We start from the raw sequence: 20,421 nt of genomic DNA on the forward strand, positions 1-20,421 counted from the left end.
GACCTCATAAATAAAGATATTGGGGACCTACAGACACTGGATCCTACCCAGTTTGGCTTTGTTAAGGGCAGATCCTGCCTCTTAAACCTGGTTGATTTCTTTGAAACAGTCACTAAGGCCATTGACGAGGGGAAGGTGGTTCACACAGCCTACCTGGACCTCGCAAAAGCCTTCGATACAATACCCCACTCGGGCATTATAGATAAGCTCACCAGCTTAAATATAAACCCCTATGTCACTAGATGGGTTGCAAACTGGCTCAAGGACAGAACCCACATGGTTAGAATTGCTGGAGCCATGTCAGACTCCAAACCAGTTACAAGTGGCGTCCCACAAGGCTCAGTCCTGGGACCTCTCTTGTTCGGTATATATTTCTCGGAGGTACAGGCAAACACGGAAGGACTGTGGCTGACCAAGTTTGCAGATGACTGCAAACTCAAACTAGGCACCATAATCGACTCTCCAGCCGAAACAAGCATCCTCCAAAAGCACCTCATAGAAACAGACAACTGGTGCCAGAGCCATGGCCACAAGCTAAACGCCAAAAAATGTATAGTCATCCCCTTTGGCAAAACAAAGTGCCCACAAATTACCACATAGGTGGTAAGCCATTAAGTAGTAATTAGGGACCTGGGGACCCAAGTTGATAGCAATCTCTCATTTGACAACCACGTGGCCAAAGTGGTTAGAAAAACATTTTATACAGCCCACCTAATCATGAAGGAATTCACATCTAGATCAGGGGAGGTCATCGTGCCTCTTTACTCATCCCTCATCAGGCCCATAATTGAGTACAATGCCCCTTTTGGGATGTACCTTACCAGACACCTGCAGCAACTGGAAAGACCCCAAAAGTACCTCACCAAGAGGATCAAAGGGCTCAAACAGATGCCATATGCTGCCCGGTTAAAGAAACTCCAGCTCTACTCAGTGGCATACCGCCTGCTCAGAGGTGATCTGTGGCTGATGTATAAAGCCATGTCCAACCCGGAATTAATGGACATGCTGCACCTCAGAAAATCCAAATCCCATCGAGCTACGCACTCGAGAGACTTGAACCTCAACACTGAAATAAATAGGACATGCTGGAGGGACAGATTCATAACCCAGAGGCTCCCTTCACTCTGGAATAAAATCCCAGTCCAGGTTAGGCAGAGTCCCTCATTGACTCTCTTCAAGAGAAATCTTGATGAGTGGATGGGAGATCATAGGTTTACCCTGGGTATCACTTCTGTGTCACTGTTAGACAGAGGCACAGTATACTAACCTCTAAAAAGGGCATAGCAAAATTAATTTAAAATGGGTGGCGAAAGCCAAACACACTCTGGCTAGGCTTATAAATGCCCTAGGGCAGATAGCCTAGTATGAACCTATGAACCTATAAAAGTCTGAACCTACATCCATTCATATTTCCCAGCATGTTATGAGGTATGTTGCACCTTTTGATTCAGAAAAATCCTTAGTAATCCAGGGAAAATGCACTTCTGCACACTGCCCAGTGAAATCTTCAAGCATAAATTTGTAATTACGAGAGATGTTCTGTAGTATACAAGCACTGTACATATTGCTGCACTTGGCTTCATTGCATTCTTAGTTTTTCATGTATAGTCACTTGCTACACATTTTGGCCACTTGTCACATGTTGTGTGACACATTTTTCTGAAGAAAGATGGAGAGGTATGCATCCAATTCATTTTAACAGTGAAACTCCAAATTACCCATAATCAAAATATGAATTTACGCTCCTTTACAAACCACGCACACACACACACACACACACACACACACACACACACACACACACACACACACACACACACATAAATATGTTTGTACATGTATTGCATGCACACAATCAAACATAGACATGTACCCCATCAAACACATGCACACATACTCACATATGTAACCTATATACATTTTCTTAGTAAACTAGTCACAGGAGGCTAATGTATATATGTCTTACTAAGGACTTGATTGACTAAGTAAAGAAAAAAGTAAGTCAGCAATTTTGTAATAGATATTAAATAATATTTTCTTCAAATATTTTTAAGAACCAACCTCGCCTTCAGCACAATGATGTTATGCCCTTTGTAGGGACTCCCAACTGTGTGGTCAGACACAATCAGGCACACAGATATGATGTCCTTTCATTTCAGTTACATTTCAAATTCATTTTACTTAGAAGGCTGAAAAGTTAGGGCTGTCAAAGCTAGTGGACATTTCAGGCATTTTCTGACTACCAGTCCTATCTGTAGGTAAACTGCAGCTGTTTATCTCTCTGAAGTTTTAGGTGAAAGTAGATTTTGCATAGCACAAAATTAAATGAAATCATAATGTTCTGCATGAAAAATATTTAGCCAGTTCATTTGTTTCTTTTCTTTGGGTCAGTTGGTACATGTCAGTGCTGTGAATCTCTGATTATGAGAAGAAAATACAAGTATAGGTTCATAGGTTCATACTAGGCTATCTGCCCTAGGGCATTTATAAGCCTAGCCAGAGTGTGTTTGGCTTTCGCCACCCATTTTAAATTAATTTTGCTATGCCCTTTTTAGAGGTTAGTATACTGTGCCTCTGTCTAACAGTGACACAGAAGTGATACCCAGGGTAAACCTATGATCTCCCATCCACTCATCAAGATTTCTCTTGAAGAGAGTCAATGAGGGACTCTGCCTAACCTGGACTGGGATTTTATTCCAGAGTGAAGGGAGCCTCTGGGTTATGAATCTGTCCCTCCAGCATGTCCTATTTATTTCAGTGTTGAGGTTCAAGTCTCGAGTGCGTAGCTCGATGGGATTTGGATTTTCTGAGGTGCAGCATGTCCATTAATTCCGGGTTGGACATGGCTTTATACATCAGCCACAGATCACCTCTGAGCAGGCGGTATGCCACTGAGTAGAGCTGGAGTTTCTTTAACCGGGCAGCATATGGCATCTGTTTGAGCCCTTTGATCCTCTTGGTGAGGTACTTTTGGGGTCTTTCCAGTTGCTGCAGGTGTCTGGTAAGGTACATCCCAAAAGGGGCATTGTACTCAATTATGGGCCTGATGAGGGATGAGTAAAGAGGCACGATGACCTCCCCTGATCTAGATGTGAATCCCTTCATGATTAGGTGGGCTGTATAAAATGTTTTTCTAACCACTTTGGCCACGTGGTTGTCAAATGAGAGATTGCTATCAACTTGGGTCCCCAGGTCCCTAATTACTACTTAATGGCTTACCACCTATGTGGTAATTTGTGGGCACTTTGTTTTTGCCAAAGGGGATGACTATACATTTTTTGGCGTTTAGCTTGTGGCCATGGCTCTGGCACCAGTTGTCTGTTTCTATGAGGTGCTTTTGGAGGATGCTTGTTTCGGCTGGAGAGTCGATTATGGTGCCTAGTTTGAGTTTGCAGTCATCTGCAAACTTGGTCAGCCACAGTCCTTCCGTGTTTGCCTGTACCTCCGAGAAATATATACCGAACAAGAGAGGTCCCAGGACTGAGCCTTGTGGGACGCCACTTGTAACTGGTTTGGAGTCTGACATGGCTCCAGCAATTCTAACCATGTGGGTTCTGTCCTTGAGCCAGTTTGCAACCCATCTAGTGACATAGGGGTTTATATTTAAGCTGGTGAGCTTATCTATAATGCCCAAGTGGGGTATTGTATCGAAGGCTTTTGCGAGGTCCAGGTAGGCTGTGTGGACCACCTTCCCCTCGTCAATGGCCTTGGTGACTGTTTCAAAGAAATCAACCAGGTTTAAGAGGCAGGATCTGCCCTTAACAAAGCCAAACTGGGTAGGATCCAGTGTCTGTAGGTCCCCAATATCTTTATTTATGAGGTCCATGATGATCCTTTCCATAGCTTTGCAGACCAAGCTAGTCAGGCTTATGGGGCGATAGTTTCCAGGATCCATTGAGGCACCACCTTTGTGGAGAGGGACCACTGTTGCTGTACGCCACTCTTCTGGGTACATATCCTGTAGTAAGGCTGAGACTGAACAGTAGTTTTATGTTTGGGTTTAGCTCTTCTTGGAGTTCATGTAGGATGCAGCCCGGGACACTGTCAGGTCCCATTGATGCTGTGGTTTTTGCTTTGGAGAGGGCGGCTCTTACCTGAGCATCTGAGAAGTGGGACAATGACATCCATAGATCTAGACAAAATTCCTTTGTTTATAAGCTGTGCAATATAGAAGGACTTTCTTACAATGGACATATCGTTTCACAGTTACCAACATAATCCCTCAGCCCAAAAAAGCCAACCCCTCCTGCCTAAATGATTACAGGCCGGTGGTCCTCACGTCAAATGTAATAAAATGCTTCAAAAGACTGGTTAAAAGGCATTTGACTACAGTACTTCCCCAATCCTTTGACCCACTGCAGTTTGCCTACCAGGCAAACAGATCAACTGCTGATACCATTTTAGTGGCACTTCACCTCAAATCTCACATTGGAGCATCTTGAAGAGAAGAACAACTATGTCAGGCAGTTGTTCATAGATTTCAGCTTGGCATTCAATATGGTGATTCCAGTGCAACTTACAGAAAAGCTAATCAGCCTTGGCAGAAATAAATGTCTGTGCAACTGGATCCTTGATTTCCTGACTGGAAGACCACAAAGTACCTGTGCTGGTAACAACACTTCAGGGAGTATTACAATCAACACCGGAGTACCACAGGGTCTTGTGGTGAATCCTCTACTGTTCACAATCCTTACCCACGACTGCTCTGTGAAAGCTAGCAACAACCACATCATCAAATTCACAGATGACACCACAGTGGTGAGTGGGTATAGGAATGAGGTCAACTCCCTGATTGAATGGTGCAATAACAACAATTTGGACTTGAAAGCCAATAAAACAAAAGAAATTATTAATGACTTCAGAAAGAGCTCTGCCATACACCTGCCCCTCAAGATCAATGTTGAAGAAGTGGAGAGAGTCCACACAACAACTTTCCTGGGGGTACATATATCAGAGGATCATTCTTGGAGTACAAACACAACCCAGCTAATTAAAAAGCCCACCAGCCATTACACTTCCTATGAAGGCTTAAGGAAGCAAAGTTCTCTAAGAATGCTCTAAATACCTTCTACAGAGGTGCCATCGAGAGCATTATCACCAGCAACTGAACTGTATGGTTTGCTAACAGCACAATGGCCGAAAAGAAAAAGCTGCAAATAATAAGAACAGCAGACAAGATAATGGGCACTAGTCTTCCTACCTTACATAAGCTTTTTGAAATGAGATGTAAAAGGAGGTTCCACAAAATTACTTAGTGACACTTCTCATCCAGCATGTGGTTGGTTCACTAAACTTGCATCTGGAAAAATGTTATGGAGTATCCACTGCAAGACCTCCAGATTCATGAACAGTTTTTATCCAGCTGCAATAAGACTCGTTAATGCAGATGTAAATCTGAATATATCAAAACAATAATAGATTGTTACCCTCTCATTCTTCTTGTTTTTTTTCCATACAGTAATTCTATTTATTTATTGCATACTAAAATTAATATATTCTCATTCAAGTGCAGTTCCAATCACTTCCTTATGTGCAATATCACCCAATCTCACCTGTGTGTATGGTGTACTTTCTTTTCATGTGTCAGTCCTCTAGTAGTTAGTGCTGTCCAGTGTATATAAATAGTGTACAAGCATGTGCATCAGCTACCTAGATATTTACTTTTGTACTATAGTTATTGTTTATTCTTTAATACCGATCACATCTGTCTTTTTCTGCTTGTTTTCTCCTGTAAAAGAGCTGACACTCAAAATTGTGTTTAGGTAGCACTTTTGTTTCCTAAATGACAGTAAAGTTTCTTTGAAGCTTTTTTTTTTGGAAAAAACATGTTGTTTATGTCACTGTCCACATAAGTTCCCAAATCCTGGAACAACTGGATCAGCTCTTAGAGGTAAAACTCTATTGTTTGCAGATGCAGTATAGTGACTTATAATGCAGACTATTGTGTACTTGTTAACAGTTACAACATATGGAAACTAGCAGGAGATAGGTGCTGTTGTAAGTGCTTACTGGTACAGCATAGTTGCTGCAACCTCCACCTAAGCATACCTCTCAGCCTCAGTGCATGAAATTTGGACAAAGCCTGACAAAATGGGGGACAGAAGCCCAAAAATAGGGATAGATTTTCCTCTTATAGACTTAGAAAGTTGCTAGAGTACCATAGATTGTGATACCATACATTTTCTGAATTATTTAAAGTCTGAAACTCAAATGTATGTCATTATTTGGTGACTTCAATCCTCAGATCATCTCAGTGATTTGCCAGATAAAACACAATTTTTATGAGGAACAGACTTAAAATATGTGGCAAAAATCTGGACATTTTGTGAAAATCTAGACAGTTGAGATATATGTACCCAAGTACCATCAGGAGTACAATAACTGACTAGGTGATGGTACACCAAATTGGTAATCTGATTTTTAAAATTGTTATTTTGCGCTATTTTATTTTTACTGCACAAAACATCAGGGGGGCAGATATGCTGTTTATGTTCCCAGTAATAGTGTCATATTCAGCTTGTTTTTAGGTATGAGCAGTAAAACTCCATGTATAATCTCAGAATTTGGCGTCAAAACAGATAGTGTGATCAGGCAGGCCAGAAGTAAAATGTATAGTACCATATGATAGGAGACACTGAGGTAACAAAAAATAAAATGTGGATAGACTGGGTAGTCACATCACTCACCATTATCATCACAGGAACAATGAACTGCATTGCAGTGGAATGCAGTGTTGCTTTATTGCGGCACACTGTACAGGTGGTACGAGGCATCAAATGCAAGAATGTCACAATTATACTAGACTGAAATTGTTGCAGAAGTCAGTTGTTGTTTGAAAACTACTTTTAGATCATTTAATTTTTGTTGAGCTGATTTATTCAGAATTTAAGATTTTTTTTGTTTTAGTTTCTTCCGTTACTTCTGTTGTATTGACTAAGGATGAAATTCATTGCAAGTATGCTGTTTGGTGTGATAAGATACCATAAAACAGCATGGAAAGGTATCAGGACTGGAGTTTTAGTGTTATACAAAAGTCATTGCAGAGACTAGAAGTTGTGATAAACAAGCTATGCAGTCAAGTCATGCTTCTCTCACCCAAAACTGAATAACACATTACCTTGGAAAGAGGCAAATGGCTGCATCTGGTAGAGCATTTAGGCAGCCTCCTCTGCAACCCCATGCAAGCTGCTTTTTCTAGACCACTGCCTGTCATTGTTAACAAACTCCACATGCACAGCAAACATATCAACCTCTACATTTCTGTGACACAAAGGGACACAACCCTGATGTCAGCTCCAATAACCTGGATTAGAACAGTGTCTCGGCTGCTAAGTGATGTAGCCAGGAAAGAATGGAAGTGAGAGTGTGACTTACCATTCTAGGTGATGCACACATGCACACACAAAGTCAGCAGTTTTAAAAGGATGGAGACGTGTTTGTTTCAAATGCAAAGAATCGACACTAATGGCCTAAGTATCTACACTATCATATACTGAAGGATCAAGGTTTGAGCACTTGGAGGGATGTACAGGGTCTAAGACTAATAAGTGTTTTCTTCATTGCCTCTAAAGGCAGGCCACACTTATGATCAGAACAGTTCTTTTTCTTTAGATCACGGGTGGCACCCACCAGTATCTCAGCATGACGTGGCTGAAACTGGGAGGTTGGCATCCTCAGTGTCTCCTTGTGAAGTGGTTGGCACACAACTACCAGTATCATGTATTTCATGACAGTGAATGGACAATAAGTACCTAGTGTGTGGACCACGAGGATCTGAATGAAGTTCATAACCAAGTGACAGCTGTGATAGCCTTTAGCACTGAGGAGCATAATGCCGCATTCTGTTCTGCTTCTTCTTCAGGACTAGGCAGATAATTGTTTTCTTATTATTTATTTATTTTGTTAAGTGAGTTTGTTCAGCTGGATACAGTCCATTTACAGCAAAGTCCTAGTTAGAAAAGCTTTGTAAAAGAATAACAAAATCACACATGATTTGATAATTACACAAATAGATAACAATAGAAGTCAAATCAGTAGGACTCATACACAGTCCATTTACAGCAAAGCCCTGGTTAGAAAAGCTTCATAAAAGAATAAAAAAAAACACAAGTGATTATTTTATTTTATTTTTTTATTTTACTTAACATTTGTTAACTGGGAAAGTTAAACAATATTACAGTATTACACAAATACACAACAACAGAAGACAAATCAATGTGACTGTTAATCAGGTATATCTGTAGTTTTAATAATCAACAGTACAGTAGAGAAACAAGCTCCAGCATTTTGCCATTGAGCCAGCTCTATAACATACTAAGTACATAAGTCAATTACTTGTAAATAAAGCTGCATGAATACGAGGGTATAAGGCTTTGGGGTTCTATTCCATCCCCAGGTACTTTGATTATATTTTTTTCAAACCTGACACTGCAGTGCAGCATAATGGGGGTGCTATGGGTCTGGATGCACCATCCTTCAAATGAGATGTTAAACTCTATCTGCCTGAGTTCGTAAAAGTAAAAGATCTGACAGCACTTATATGTGAAAGAGCAAGGGAAGTTCCCTTGATGTCCTGGCCATATTTCCCCCTAGTCAGCATGAATACCACCTCAGGGCTCCCCTGGAAAGAGGCCAATGGCCAAGTGGAAATAAGTTAGTAAAACAGAAATGAAATAGAATAAAAATAAATTCATGTGCAACAATGTGCATGTAATCTTAGAGAAAATTGACTAGAAAGTAGAATACTTTATAAGTGGATAGACTCAATGACATTTTAAAAATGATTAGTTAAATGAAAGAAATGCACAATACATAGTGCAGGCATAATATGAAAAATATTTAATTTGTTTCAATTTCTTTCTGCTTTTCTTGATGCGTGCTATGGAGGGCACAGACTAAGTAGAGCAAAGCAATCTTTCAGTTCTACAACCACAGATTTGATCTCCTGTGGAGTCCTACAACATTCTAGAATCATCTCAGAGATAGAGGCCATCCAGCATGTCCAGGTCTGCCTCAGTTAGCCCTGCCTAGAATGACACCCATGGGAGGCACCCAGGGGCCATCCTTATAGAATGTCCAAACCTCTTCATCCGGTTCCTTTGGATCAGAAGGAGCAACCGTTCTACTCGCAGGATCTTCTGGATCACTGAACTCCTCCCTTTCACAAGGACAGTAAGCCCAGAGACCCTGAAAAGATACTTCATTTTTATTGCTTGTATCTGCCGTCTTGTGTTTTCCTCAGTACTCATAGCTCATGACCACAAGTGGCTGTGGTGATGTAAAGTGAAAGCTTCATCCCAGGACTCAATTGCTGCTTTATCACCACAGATCAGTTGAGCTTCCACTAGTCTGTGGCTACTACCCCAGTCTGTCTACTAATCTCATTCCCACCTTCTCACCACTCATGAACAACATCATACTGCTCCATAAAAGGCAACTTATCCTACTACTAATAATACCTGAAAACACCAATCTACTCTTTTCTGAGATATGTACTCCTTCCGAACCAGCAAGCTGGCCCATTTCCTACCACCTGACACTCACTGGCAAATGGAATAGCTGATAGGTATTCTCAGGCAGAGGTAATGGCCATCTTCCATGTCCCCTGAACGAATGGGCTGATTTGGTGTCAGTAGTGAAGTCATCAGGCAAGGTCCATGCAAAACAAATAGTTAACAGATTTAGTGTCACATATATTTTACTGTTAGACTTCAGCCATTCACCTTCTAAAAACAAAAAAGGTACCACCATGAAAATCCTGCATCATGATTAAGAAACATGATAGTTGTAAGCTTTGTCAAAAGTGAGATTTATTAAATGCTGCTTCAAAAAACATGGCTAAGCAAAAAAAATCTTGTCAAATGTAAACTGCTTTTCATTAATACTGAAAGACTGATTGTTACCCTATGTACTGTTATGAGACATAGCTTCAGGTTACCACATCTTCTAAGTGCTGCTTACTGGACCATATACTTTACTGTGACACCATGTACTCAGACTCACTGGATTGAGGAAGCTACCCCATTTCCTGACATTAAGGAATCCTGAAATTAGTTATATAACTAACTTCCTAACATACTTGCAACCAGTTACCACTCAGAAACTAATTTAATATCCTGATAAATGCCCAGTGCTGCAAAATATTCTACTGCCTTACTCCCCAACAAGGGATCTTCCCTCACGTGAAAATGTCCAATAAATCCCAGGTAAGTCTACCAACTCCGCCAAGAACTCTCTGCACTCTTGTTATGTGTCCAACTGCTAGAATGTCATCTCTCCACATATAAAAATTCCTGGAAAGCTTCCTACCTTCAAAATCCTGCTCAATCAGCACCTTGTCAGACTTGGTCATGTTCTAGCTCTTCAGTGGGTCGAGTTTCTGATCTCAAAGTCAGGTTTCACTTTACTCATCCTTCATATTCTCTCCTTATTTGTGTTAACAAACTCTTCTCTTCATTTTTCTAACAAATACCTGTGATATATGAACTGAGAAGTATGAAACGATACTAGTTTTGTTTGATTAACCCATCCCAGCCAATTAAAGGTACATTCCACTACTGTCTTATAATTACCGTCTAGCACTGTGATCTAGCTGATAGACATCCCATCATGTAGATACCTATGAACACTGATAAAGTTTGATTGGCTGACTGGCCCACAAAACTTAATATAATTTTGTAGCATTTGCACAATTAAATGTCCTCTTGCATTGTTTACAATACTCCAGTGAGAAACTAATTAACTATGAAAGTTATTGTCAAACAAAGATGAATTATCACACTAGTCTTGTTTTCCAGTTTCCTAGCAATCAAATATTTACTTATCAAAGACTGCCCTTCCACTGAGATCAGCATCAGAAATTAAAATGGAGAGAGAGACACCTTTTCGGTCTATGGCACACACGCCTGAGATGTTGTTTGGATGGGATGTTAAATTGATGCCCCATCTCCAAGTGCTGGTGATAGCACAACTGAATGTAAAAGTTTCTGTAACATTTACCAAAAAAAAAAAAAGAGAGAGTGTAAGAATTTCCACCTATCTCCCAATCAAATCCTTACTAGTCAGTAGGTGGACTTACATGGTTAACAAAAGTAAATAGTACATAGGATGGATCGATAGACAGATGGCTAGATAGACAGACAGACAGACAGAAATCCTGGTCTGAGGCTCAAATAACCCATGCTAACTGATAGTACATGTGGATGTCAATGACTTGAAATGTACCTCCCCGGATTATATGAAGAGAAATACAATAGAGCTCTCAGACTATGTGTCCCAGGCAGGTATGAGCCCAGCACTGAGCATCACGCCACCTTCTCCAAGGATGACGCTGCAATATGAGCAAAAAAAATAATAATCAGCTTCAATAATTGGCTTAGTTTTTGGTATCATTTGAAGCTGTGCAATATCTGTTAGTTTGGGAGGGTATAATCAATAAACCACACTGTTTCACCAGGGATGTTTCAAATCACTCCACACTAGGGTTTTAATTATCAGCAAAACATTCTTCACCCGCATAGTGCCTTTTTTTAAGCAATTTCAACCTGATAAACCTACCAATGTAATGAAACAAGCAAAGGAAAATATGAAAGTGTTACTGATGAATTCTCGGACCCTAAACAATAAACTCTATTCCCTACAAGCCCTCATCACTCTGGGGGACATAGACATCTCATACCTCTCAACTGTCCAGATTTTTGCAGAATGTATAGATGTTTGGCTCATACTTTTGGTCTGTTCCTCATAAAATTTTTGGTTTTCTGGAAAATCACTAGAATGATCTGAGGACTGAAGTCACTAAATAATGGCGTACATCTGACTTTCAAACTTCAAATCCTCCAGAAAATGTATGTTAAAACAAACCCTGTTACTCTAGCAACTTTCTAAGTTTATAAGAGCAATATTTAAAATATTTCCCTATTTTTGGCCTTTGTCCTCCCATTTTGGCAAGCTTTGTCCAGATTTCTTGCACTGAGAGGTTGAGAGGTATGATCTGTGTTGTTGTGTCTTTTGGCTTTTCCCGGTTAGGGGTCGCCACAGCGGAACTTTGGTCCACTAATGATTGGCAGTTGATTTTTACGTGCTGAGTTGCCAGCCCTGACGCACAACCTTCAATGAAGGTACACCCATTCAAGCATGTCTCCATGCAGAAGACGCTCTAGCTGAGAATCGAACTGGACAGCGTCTTACTGTGAGGTGACAATGCTACCGCAGCACCACCACTGCAGATTAATGGTTTAAAACAGTGGAGAACACTCTAGATATGCAGGACTATTAATGTCTTCTAAACATTTAGACCAGTTGTTGTGCAGGATGAGGAAAAAGGTGAAGGTGTCTCAGTCTTCATCCAGAATAGACTTACAACAATGTTGGTAAAGCAGTGTGATACACTCGAGCTTCTTCATGGCCAAATAATCATCAGAAAAATCCTGTACCATATATTAACTAGCTACAGAACTCTGTCTATGACCCAAGAAAGCCACTGTGCCTATCTACTGGAAGTGGAATCACTCAGTATTAAACCTCATATCATTTTCCTAGGTGATCTAAGCTATCTAACTATAGACTGAGAAACCTACATCACCACTAGTGTACAAACACAGAGATTCAATGCAAACAGCATGGAACAATTAGTAAGAGTACCCACTAGGAGGAATGGCATATTGGATTTTGTCCTTATTAATACAATGGCATCTTGTACCATCCCTTGCATATCTTCATCACTTATTAACTATAAAGCCGTTTCCTTCAAAATAAAATTGAAAACAGAAACCACTTCCATCTAAAGTATCTTTAGAAATTTCTATAAGACAAACTACCTAAGTGATACATTGGCAAGCTTTATATCCCCATCAAACCCAGTTAACTCCACTGAGTATACAACATACTATACCAGCATCACAACAGCTGCTTCTACCCTGTAGGAACAAGTGCATGGAAAACCCCAGAAACAAATCCCCATAATGGAACCTTTTCAGTTATGTTTGTAATGAACAATGTTACCTATATTTGAGGCTGAAGATATAGTGATCCTACTGATAAATAAATTAATCTCAAACTTTATCCCTCTCTTCCCACCATCTATCCCACAAGATATACATGAAACCAACTCATCTCCAGGTGTCACATTATACCAAGCCCTAACAGACCTATCAAAAGCTAAAAATACTGCATTGATAGGTCCTGACATTTTCTCCTTGATTTAACTTGGCATTAAGGGCGATTTAGCCACCCACCCCCAACAATACTGTTCAGCCTGAGCCTCCATTATTGTCATGTGAATGGAGAACAGCTACAGGGAGGAACTTCCACAGACCTAGACAATTACAGACCAGCCTCATATGCAAAGCCATAGAAATATTTATCCTGGAACTAATCGATAAGGATAATGGGAACCTCCAAACACCGGACCCATATCAGCTTGATTTCATCAAGGGCAGGTCATGCTTACTCAACCTGGTGAACATTTTTGAAAAGGTCCCCAAAGATATGGATAAAGGTAAAATGGTACACACTGCATACCTCATCCTGGCCAAAGCTTTTGACACACATCACCACCACCACTGAGGCATAGTAGAAAATCTAAATAAATTGGGAATAACTCCCTAAGTCATCTGCTGGACTGTCAATACAGATATTACACAGGAGATCAAAACAGGGGAAGCTACCACCACAAAGAGACCTTTCACCAGTGGAGTCCCCAAGCTTCAGTGCTGAGACCTCTTCTGTTTGGCATCTACTTTTCTGAAGTAAAAGCACATGCCAAAGGGGTCTGGCTGACTAAGTTTGCAAATGACTGCAAGTTAAGAGAAGTTATTGAATCCTCATATAACATAGCTATCCTGCAGTAAGGTTTTTCCCAAATAACTGATGTCAAAATCATGGATTCAAATTAAATGCCAAAAATGCATTATCATATCCTTTAAGTAGTTGTCTACCCTGGAGAACTACCACATTGGCAATATACCCTTAAGAGCTGACTCGGGTGTTCAGGATTAGGGAACTTATGTAGACAGTGATCTAACGCTTGACCAACAGGTGTCCACTGTTGTAAGAAAGTCCTTCTATATTGTGCAACTTATAAACAAAGGGGTTGTGTATAGATTTAGAGATGTCATTGTTCCTTTTTATGCAGCCGTCATTAGGCCAGTCATGGAGTATAACATTCCCATGTGGCATGTATCTGTCCAGACACTTGCAACAATTGGAACACCTGCAGATATACTTTACTAAAAGAATACAAGGCCTAACCAACATGTTCTACATGGACTAACTTAAAGGCTTGTCACTATGCTCAGTATCCTACAGATTGTTAAGAGGTGACCTGTGTTTGGCACACAAGGTATCCTGTAATACAATACTGATGTATTTATTGCACATAAGCAAGTCAAATGGCATCAGAAATATTCTGTGCAGGGAACTAAACCTTCTCTGTAACATAAACAGAATGGTTTGAAAGGACAGATCTATCTCACAAAGGATACCATTGCCCTGGAAAAGACTCACCATCCATGTAAAATAGCTCATCCCTCTCCATATTCAAGCACAACTAGGATCTATGGATGGGATTGCCCCCTATACTACTAATGGACAGAGGCAGCTCCTAAATGCTTTATCCCATACATGGGTCTTCTGAAATTATCTATGGTATGATCTCAATTATCCTCATTTTGGGTGATATATAATTATCAACCATTTGATGGGCAAGGACAATCTAACACCAAACAGGTTAATTCAAGCACCAAAAGGGAAATTAGCTTGGCTTAAAATGGCCCACAAGGGCAACTAACTTAGTACTTATCTATGAATGTATGATAGATAGATAGATAGATAGATAGATAGATAGATAGATAGATAGATAGATAGATAGATAGATAGATAGATAGATAGATAGATAGATAGATAGATAGATAGATAAGATAGATAGGGTCTATATTACAAGATCAAAACTTAAGGTAGTTGAATACACCACACCTTCAATGCTCGATCTGTAAATATTGAAAGCTAAAAACCGCGAATGGCCACTTCCACAAATTTTTCATCAGGGAAAAAAAATTGCTTGGCCATTATGCAGAATTTGCCCTTTTCTCCAATGTATAGTGATCTTGGGATTGGTATATTTAGCTGGAAGTGTGTGTGGGAGGGGACACAGCCCACCACATCAGGGGGTGTGGGGGATGAAGCCCCCCACTTGATTTGGGTTTAAAAGTTTGTTTGGAAATGACCATTCATGGTTATTAGGTTTCGATATTTACAGATCGAGCTTTAGGTATTTGACTACCTGAAGTTTCGATCTTGTAATATAGACCCGATAGATAGATAGATAGATAGATAGATAGATAGATAGATAGATAGATAGATATAGATATATAAATATAGATATAGATATATAGATGGCTAGAAAGATAGATAACCTTATAAATTCACCACTGAGAGGCAGACCCTGGAAACAGTTCAGGATCTATACCTGAAAATTAATGTCAAAGAAGAGATTCACTCTGTGATTCAAATCATCAGTGACTATGACCTATAAAAGGGAAACAAAATGCAGGTACATAGGCTGGTTATCATTCATATCCTCATTTACAGATGTGAAACCTTGGGTGATTTGCTGATTTCACATAAATAACCTGGAAAGGTGCCATCAATGATGTTAGTGTTTTATCAAAGGTGGTATCATTAGTATTCTTCAGGTTTCACTTAAGACATTAGAAGTAGATTCCGAATCCCAACTCACTACTCCACAATGACTCAGAATTGTAGTTAGATCATGTTTGGAGATCCTGTCATGCTCAAAGGAGATTCTGCAAAGAAACTTTGAAAGCCCATTTCAGTCAAACAAACCAAACCTAAACTTTACAAACTGGACATTATATACATCACCAAATCTCAGTGATGCCAAACTCTTTGGGAACCAAGGGTCTTTTTGAGGATAAACATCCTAGATCTGAAGATGAAGAATGAAAAAGAAAGGGAACAAAATTTAAGCTGGTTTGAATCTTCTCATGCAAGCATCTTCAATGTCTAGAGATAAGTCTGAGCCTCAGTGATGAAACTCCTGAATTAGATCAAGAAACACAGATGACATCATCTATGACTCATGGGACCTATGATTGGAGTTGACTTGTTCTTGTAACCCTTTACCACAGATAGAAGACTGTTCAGCTTATTAGACTAAAACTGCCAATCCAAGGAAAGTCAGGATACCACAAAGAGTTGCTAGAGAAAGTTGGAAGTTACTGTAGACCATATAAGAGTTAGCATAAATAGATGTTATGACCTTAATATATATTATGAATAAAACATGGATTGATGTCACCAGCAGAAGAATAACTTAATAGAAATCAAAGTTGATGAACTCCAAATAGCATGTAACATTGTGGTGAAACATTGGATCTAAGTACATCATGGGAAAAGTGATGTGAATATGGAATCACCAACAGAAAAGGAGAAGTGGCAGTGTTTTCATGACAGGAAATGCAGAATATACCACACCTTCAATGTTGTAATGAGTTGTATTTCTAGAAACAACAGCTCAAGAAAGTCCACTTCTGATATCCAGTATAAAGATAATTAAGTAGTCCTTGGTGTGTGCCTGAGACCGGTGTGTGTGTGTGTGTGTGTGTGTGTGTGTGTGTGTGTGTGTGTGTGTGTGTGTGTGTGTGTGTGTGTGTGTAGTGGATATAGATAGTAAACAGCTCAATGTACAGGGGTAACAGACATTCATTTCCTGGAAGACATCAAAATAAAGGGCAATAAACACTATCAAGTGAAACATTTTATGGAACATATATGAAGCAATAAGGAGGCAAGCAGTGAAAGTGAAAATGAGCAAGAGCAAGAAACAGGAGTCAGAGAGCATAACCACTAAAAGAGTGATAGATACCAGGGACAAAATTCCAGCAGCAGTCATAGATCAAGAATGTATGGGATATAAGCATCATGCTACTAAGGATTAAGTCAATAATTATCACACTTTTCACTGTGTTAAAGAAGACTTGGATTCAGAACAGAGTTTTGATTTAGCAGAGACAAGTAAGGACAGGATTTGCCATCCAGCAATTGCATTCTCCATCTAGGAGCAAGTAATTGTTGTGTTTCATTTCCTAGACACCTTCACTTGGAGTATTTGCGACACCAAAAGAACACTGGAAGCCCATAATCAGAATTATGTAACATGCACGCAGCTGTGTCTACATTAGAACATCAAAATTTCACAATTTCGAATGTTCTAATATTGACCCCTATTCAGCGAATGTTGAAAATAGCGAAACAACAGAAAACCAGATTTTTTCCTAGGGAAAGAATTTGGTTGTCTGTTTTTGTCGTTTCACTATTTTCAGCACTGTGGTGGAAAGTAACGGCTCAGGTTCAGGTAAGTGTGTGATTGGGCGTGGGTTAGGTGAGTTAGGGTTAGAGCGCGGGTTAGGTATGTGTGCGATTGTGTGGACGTGAGCGTTAGGGTTTGGGTTAAGGTAAGTGGATAGTTAGTGGTGTTTGTACAGTTTAGTGTAGGGTTAGCTGTAAGATTTTAGGTGTATGTGTGTGGATTGCTGTTTGTTTGGTGTGCTTGTGTTGTGTGTATGTGTTTCGGAACAGCAAATTTTTTCCTTAGGAAATAAATTCGCTGTTCTGCATGTTCGATGTTGTCAGTGTTCGCTGAATAGTGGTCGATATCAGAACATTCAAAATTGTGAAATTTTGATGTTCTTATATAGACCCTATGCAGCTCTGTATGATCGTGTTCATGAGAGAACAATGTGGCAAAAAAGGCAGAAGCCTTGATGATAACACAGTTCAGTCTTACCCTGCCTATCCATCTGCTGGAGCCCCATCTCAATGCCTGACTACTAGCTGTCCAGAGTATGAAAACTGCTACATGATTTTCCCTGACTCAGTCATAGACAGATTCAAGGTAGAATGGCTGAAGCACTGTAAAAAAGTAAAAGAAGGGTTCTTTCTGAAGGTGAGCCTGAGATGGTCCTGCTGCTCTGTAACAATTTAATGAAAGTAGTAAGTTGTAGGATAGGCACAGGGTTGGCACTCTGGAAATTCAGGTAGAAGACACATTACTTAGGCCAATGTCTCCAGTTATTAAAGAAGTAAGGTACTTGGCAGAATAAGAATGTAAAGGACTCCTTATCTGCTGTCAGATTTTCAGAGGACCCTTTTCTGGCTTTGCATCTTTCGGATTTTACATCCCTGTCCATGAACAAACTAGGGGCACAGCAGCTGTACTGGCAAGCTTTTGCACAGAGAGTATGAACTCTTGATTGCCCTGTGTCTGGCCTAAATTATGTGGGACTTAACTAATCAAATCACTTTCATTGATTGTACAGTTTCCAGACCCAAATTCACTCAGAGAAGACTTATCTTATGGACATTTCATCATCACCCTGTACAGCTGTCTCACAGTGGCTCACTTGTGCTGGGAACATTGGCCACATTCATAGCAGGAGTTGACACACAAAACCACTGTCCATGTCCTTCAGTTTCTCTCTACCTCACATTCTTCTAAGCTTTTTATGTGGATTTCATGTTATTTACATAAGCTAATTGAAAACACAGGCAGTATCAAGGTAAAAAAGGGAGTTGTTCTATAACTCAAATAGCAGAAAACAAACTTTCCCATTAAATTATGTTTGCAATGTTTAAACCCAGACAAGAGCAGTTGAGTTGTGTGTTCCACATTCTAGGCAGGATCACTTCGTTAGCTATTCCAATACTGCTTTTCATACGTTGGTAAGGTCACAGCATGTGACATTATACACTTAAAAAGAAGCTGGCAATTTAAAGACAAGAAGCCAAGGAAAAATCTAAAGCTTTCAACCTCTTCTGAAAACAGTGGGGTGCACAAGATTTCTGTTCAGTGTTTCTGGGAAAGCACTTAAGTAACTCAGTAAAGAAAATAAAACAAAATACCAAGTAAACAACTGGACTAAATGATACAAATTGCCTTAAATCAGTGTATTTCTCAAGGAGCAAAATCAGCAGAACAGTTTGAGGATAATAGCCATAATTTGTACTTCATTTGGTTTTATTGTTTGCAAGGGAAATGCATGTTGAGCAAATACTGCACATTTTCAAATGTGACCACTCTAAGTACTTCAAAAATTTCAGAAAATGCATTACAGTTAGAAGACACATACTGATGAAGACAAATGAAACAAAACAGGAAGGCAGCCTACATTCTCCATGCTATAAACGAACCATCCATGGGTGAACATTTGTTTTCCAGTCTTTCATACAAACAAGGCATTTTTAAAAGGCATTCTGTGTTCTTGTTCTACTCAAGCACTTGTGCCATCTTTACCCAAACTTTGTTTCCATTGTATTGTTACGTATCATCATGGAAGATGGATAATCACCAGGCACTGAGTGTTCTAATGTTGTTTGTGAAATTCGCAGCATGCTATTTCATTTGTTATGTAAGTATTGTTCTCAGATTTCTGAAAACATGCACAGACTATTCCATAGTTTTCATTGTTCTGTTGGATGTTGACAAATTCACCCCTGGTATGAGTGGCCTGACACTTGTTGGAATGAGAAGTAAGGCCCAAGAGTGGGAACTAGCAAGGAGGAAGTGGCCTTGTGATTCCAATGATGCTACGGCAATTTATAATGCAAATAATACATGAGATATAGTATGCTTGCTAAGCATTTAATACTGTCCCATACTACTATGTCAACTGTACTTGTACTGTATTGTAATTAAGTTTATCTAATGCTATATATATACAAAATGTGCTACTTTGTAACAATCTTTCCCTATGTGCTTTGTATATACTAAATATGTTTTATGTGGTTCTTTGTATATTTTAAATGTGTTTTTTGGAGTTTTTCTCCCCATGCCTGCACTGAAAATGGGCTTTGCATGGCCCAGTGGACTTTCCCAGTAAACAAATCCCAATAAATAAATAAATAAATGAGAACAAGTTTATGTACAATCTAAATTTATAAATTGTATTACTGTTATTAATTACAAATAAAATCATTTTTGCTGCCACTGTCTCTTGATCAAATTCCAGTCACCTGGGTTTCAGTCAGGGCTGTATTGCATTGTGCTACAGAGCCAGGTTGTAAATAATAATTAACTGTTGTGTTATACCCTAGGTCTTGTACATTTATTTGGGTATGCTTGCATATGTATCTGTATCAATATATATAGATAGATATAGATATACAGATAGATATTGATATATAGATATAAGTATAACTATACACACTCTGTGTGTATATGCGCTCTCATTTGTGTGTGCATGCGTGCATGCGTGCATGCGTGCATGCGTGTGTGTGTGTGTGTGTGTGTGTGTGTGTGTGTGTGTGTGTGTGTGTGTGTGTGTGTGTGTGTGTGTGTGTTGTGACAGATACCCCTCAACCTCCTAACGCAAGAATTCTGGACAAAGCCAAAAATAATGGGGG

Source organism: Protopterus annectens, chromosome 11.part0 (assembly GCF_019279795.1).
Source record: "Protopterus annectens isolate FY-2018-M chromosome 11.part0, PAN1.0, whole genome shotgun sequence".
In the NCBI taxonomy this organism is placed as follows: Eukaryota; Metazoa; Chordata; order Ceratodontiformes; family Protopteridae; genus Protopterus; species Protopterus annectens.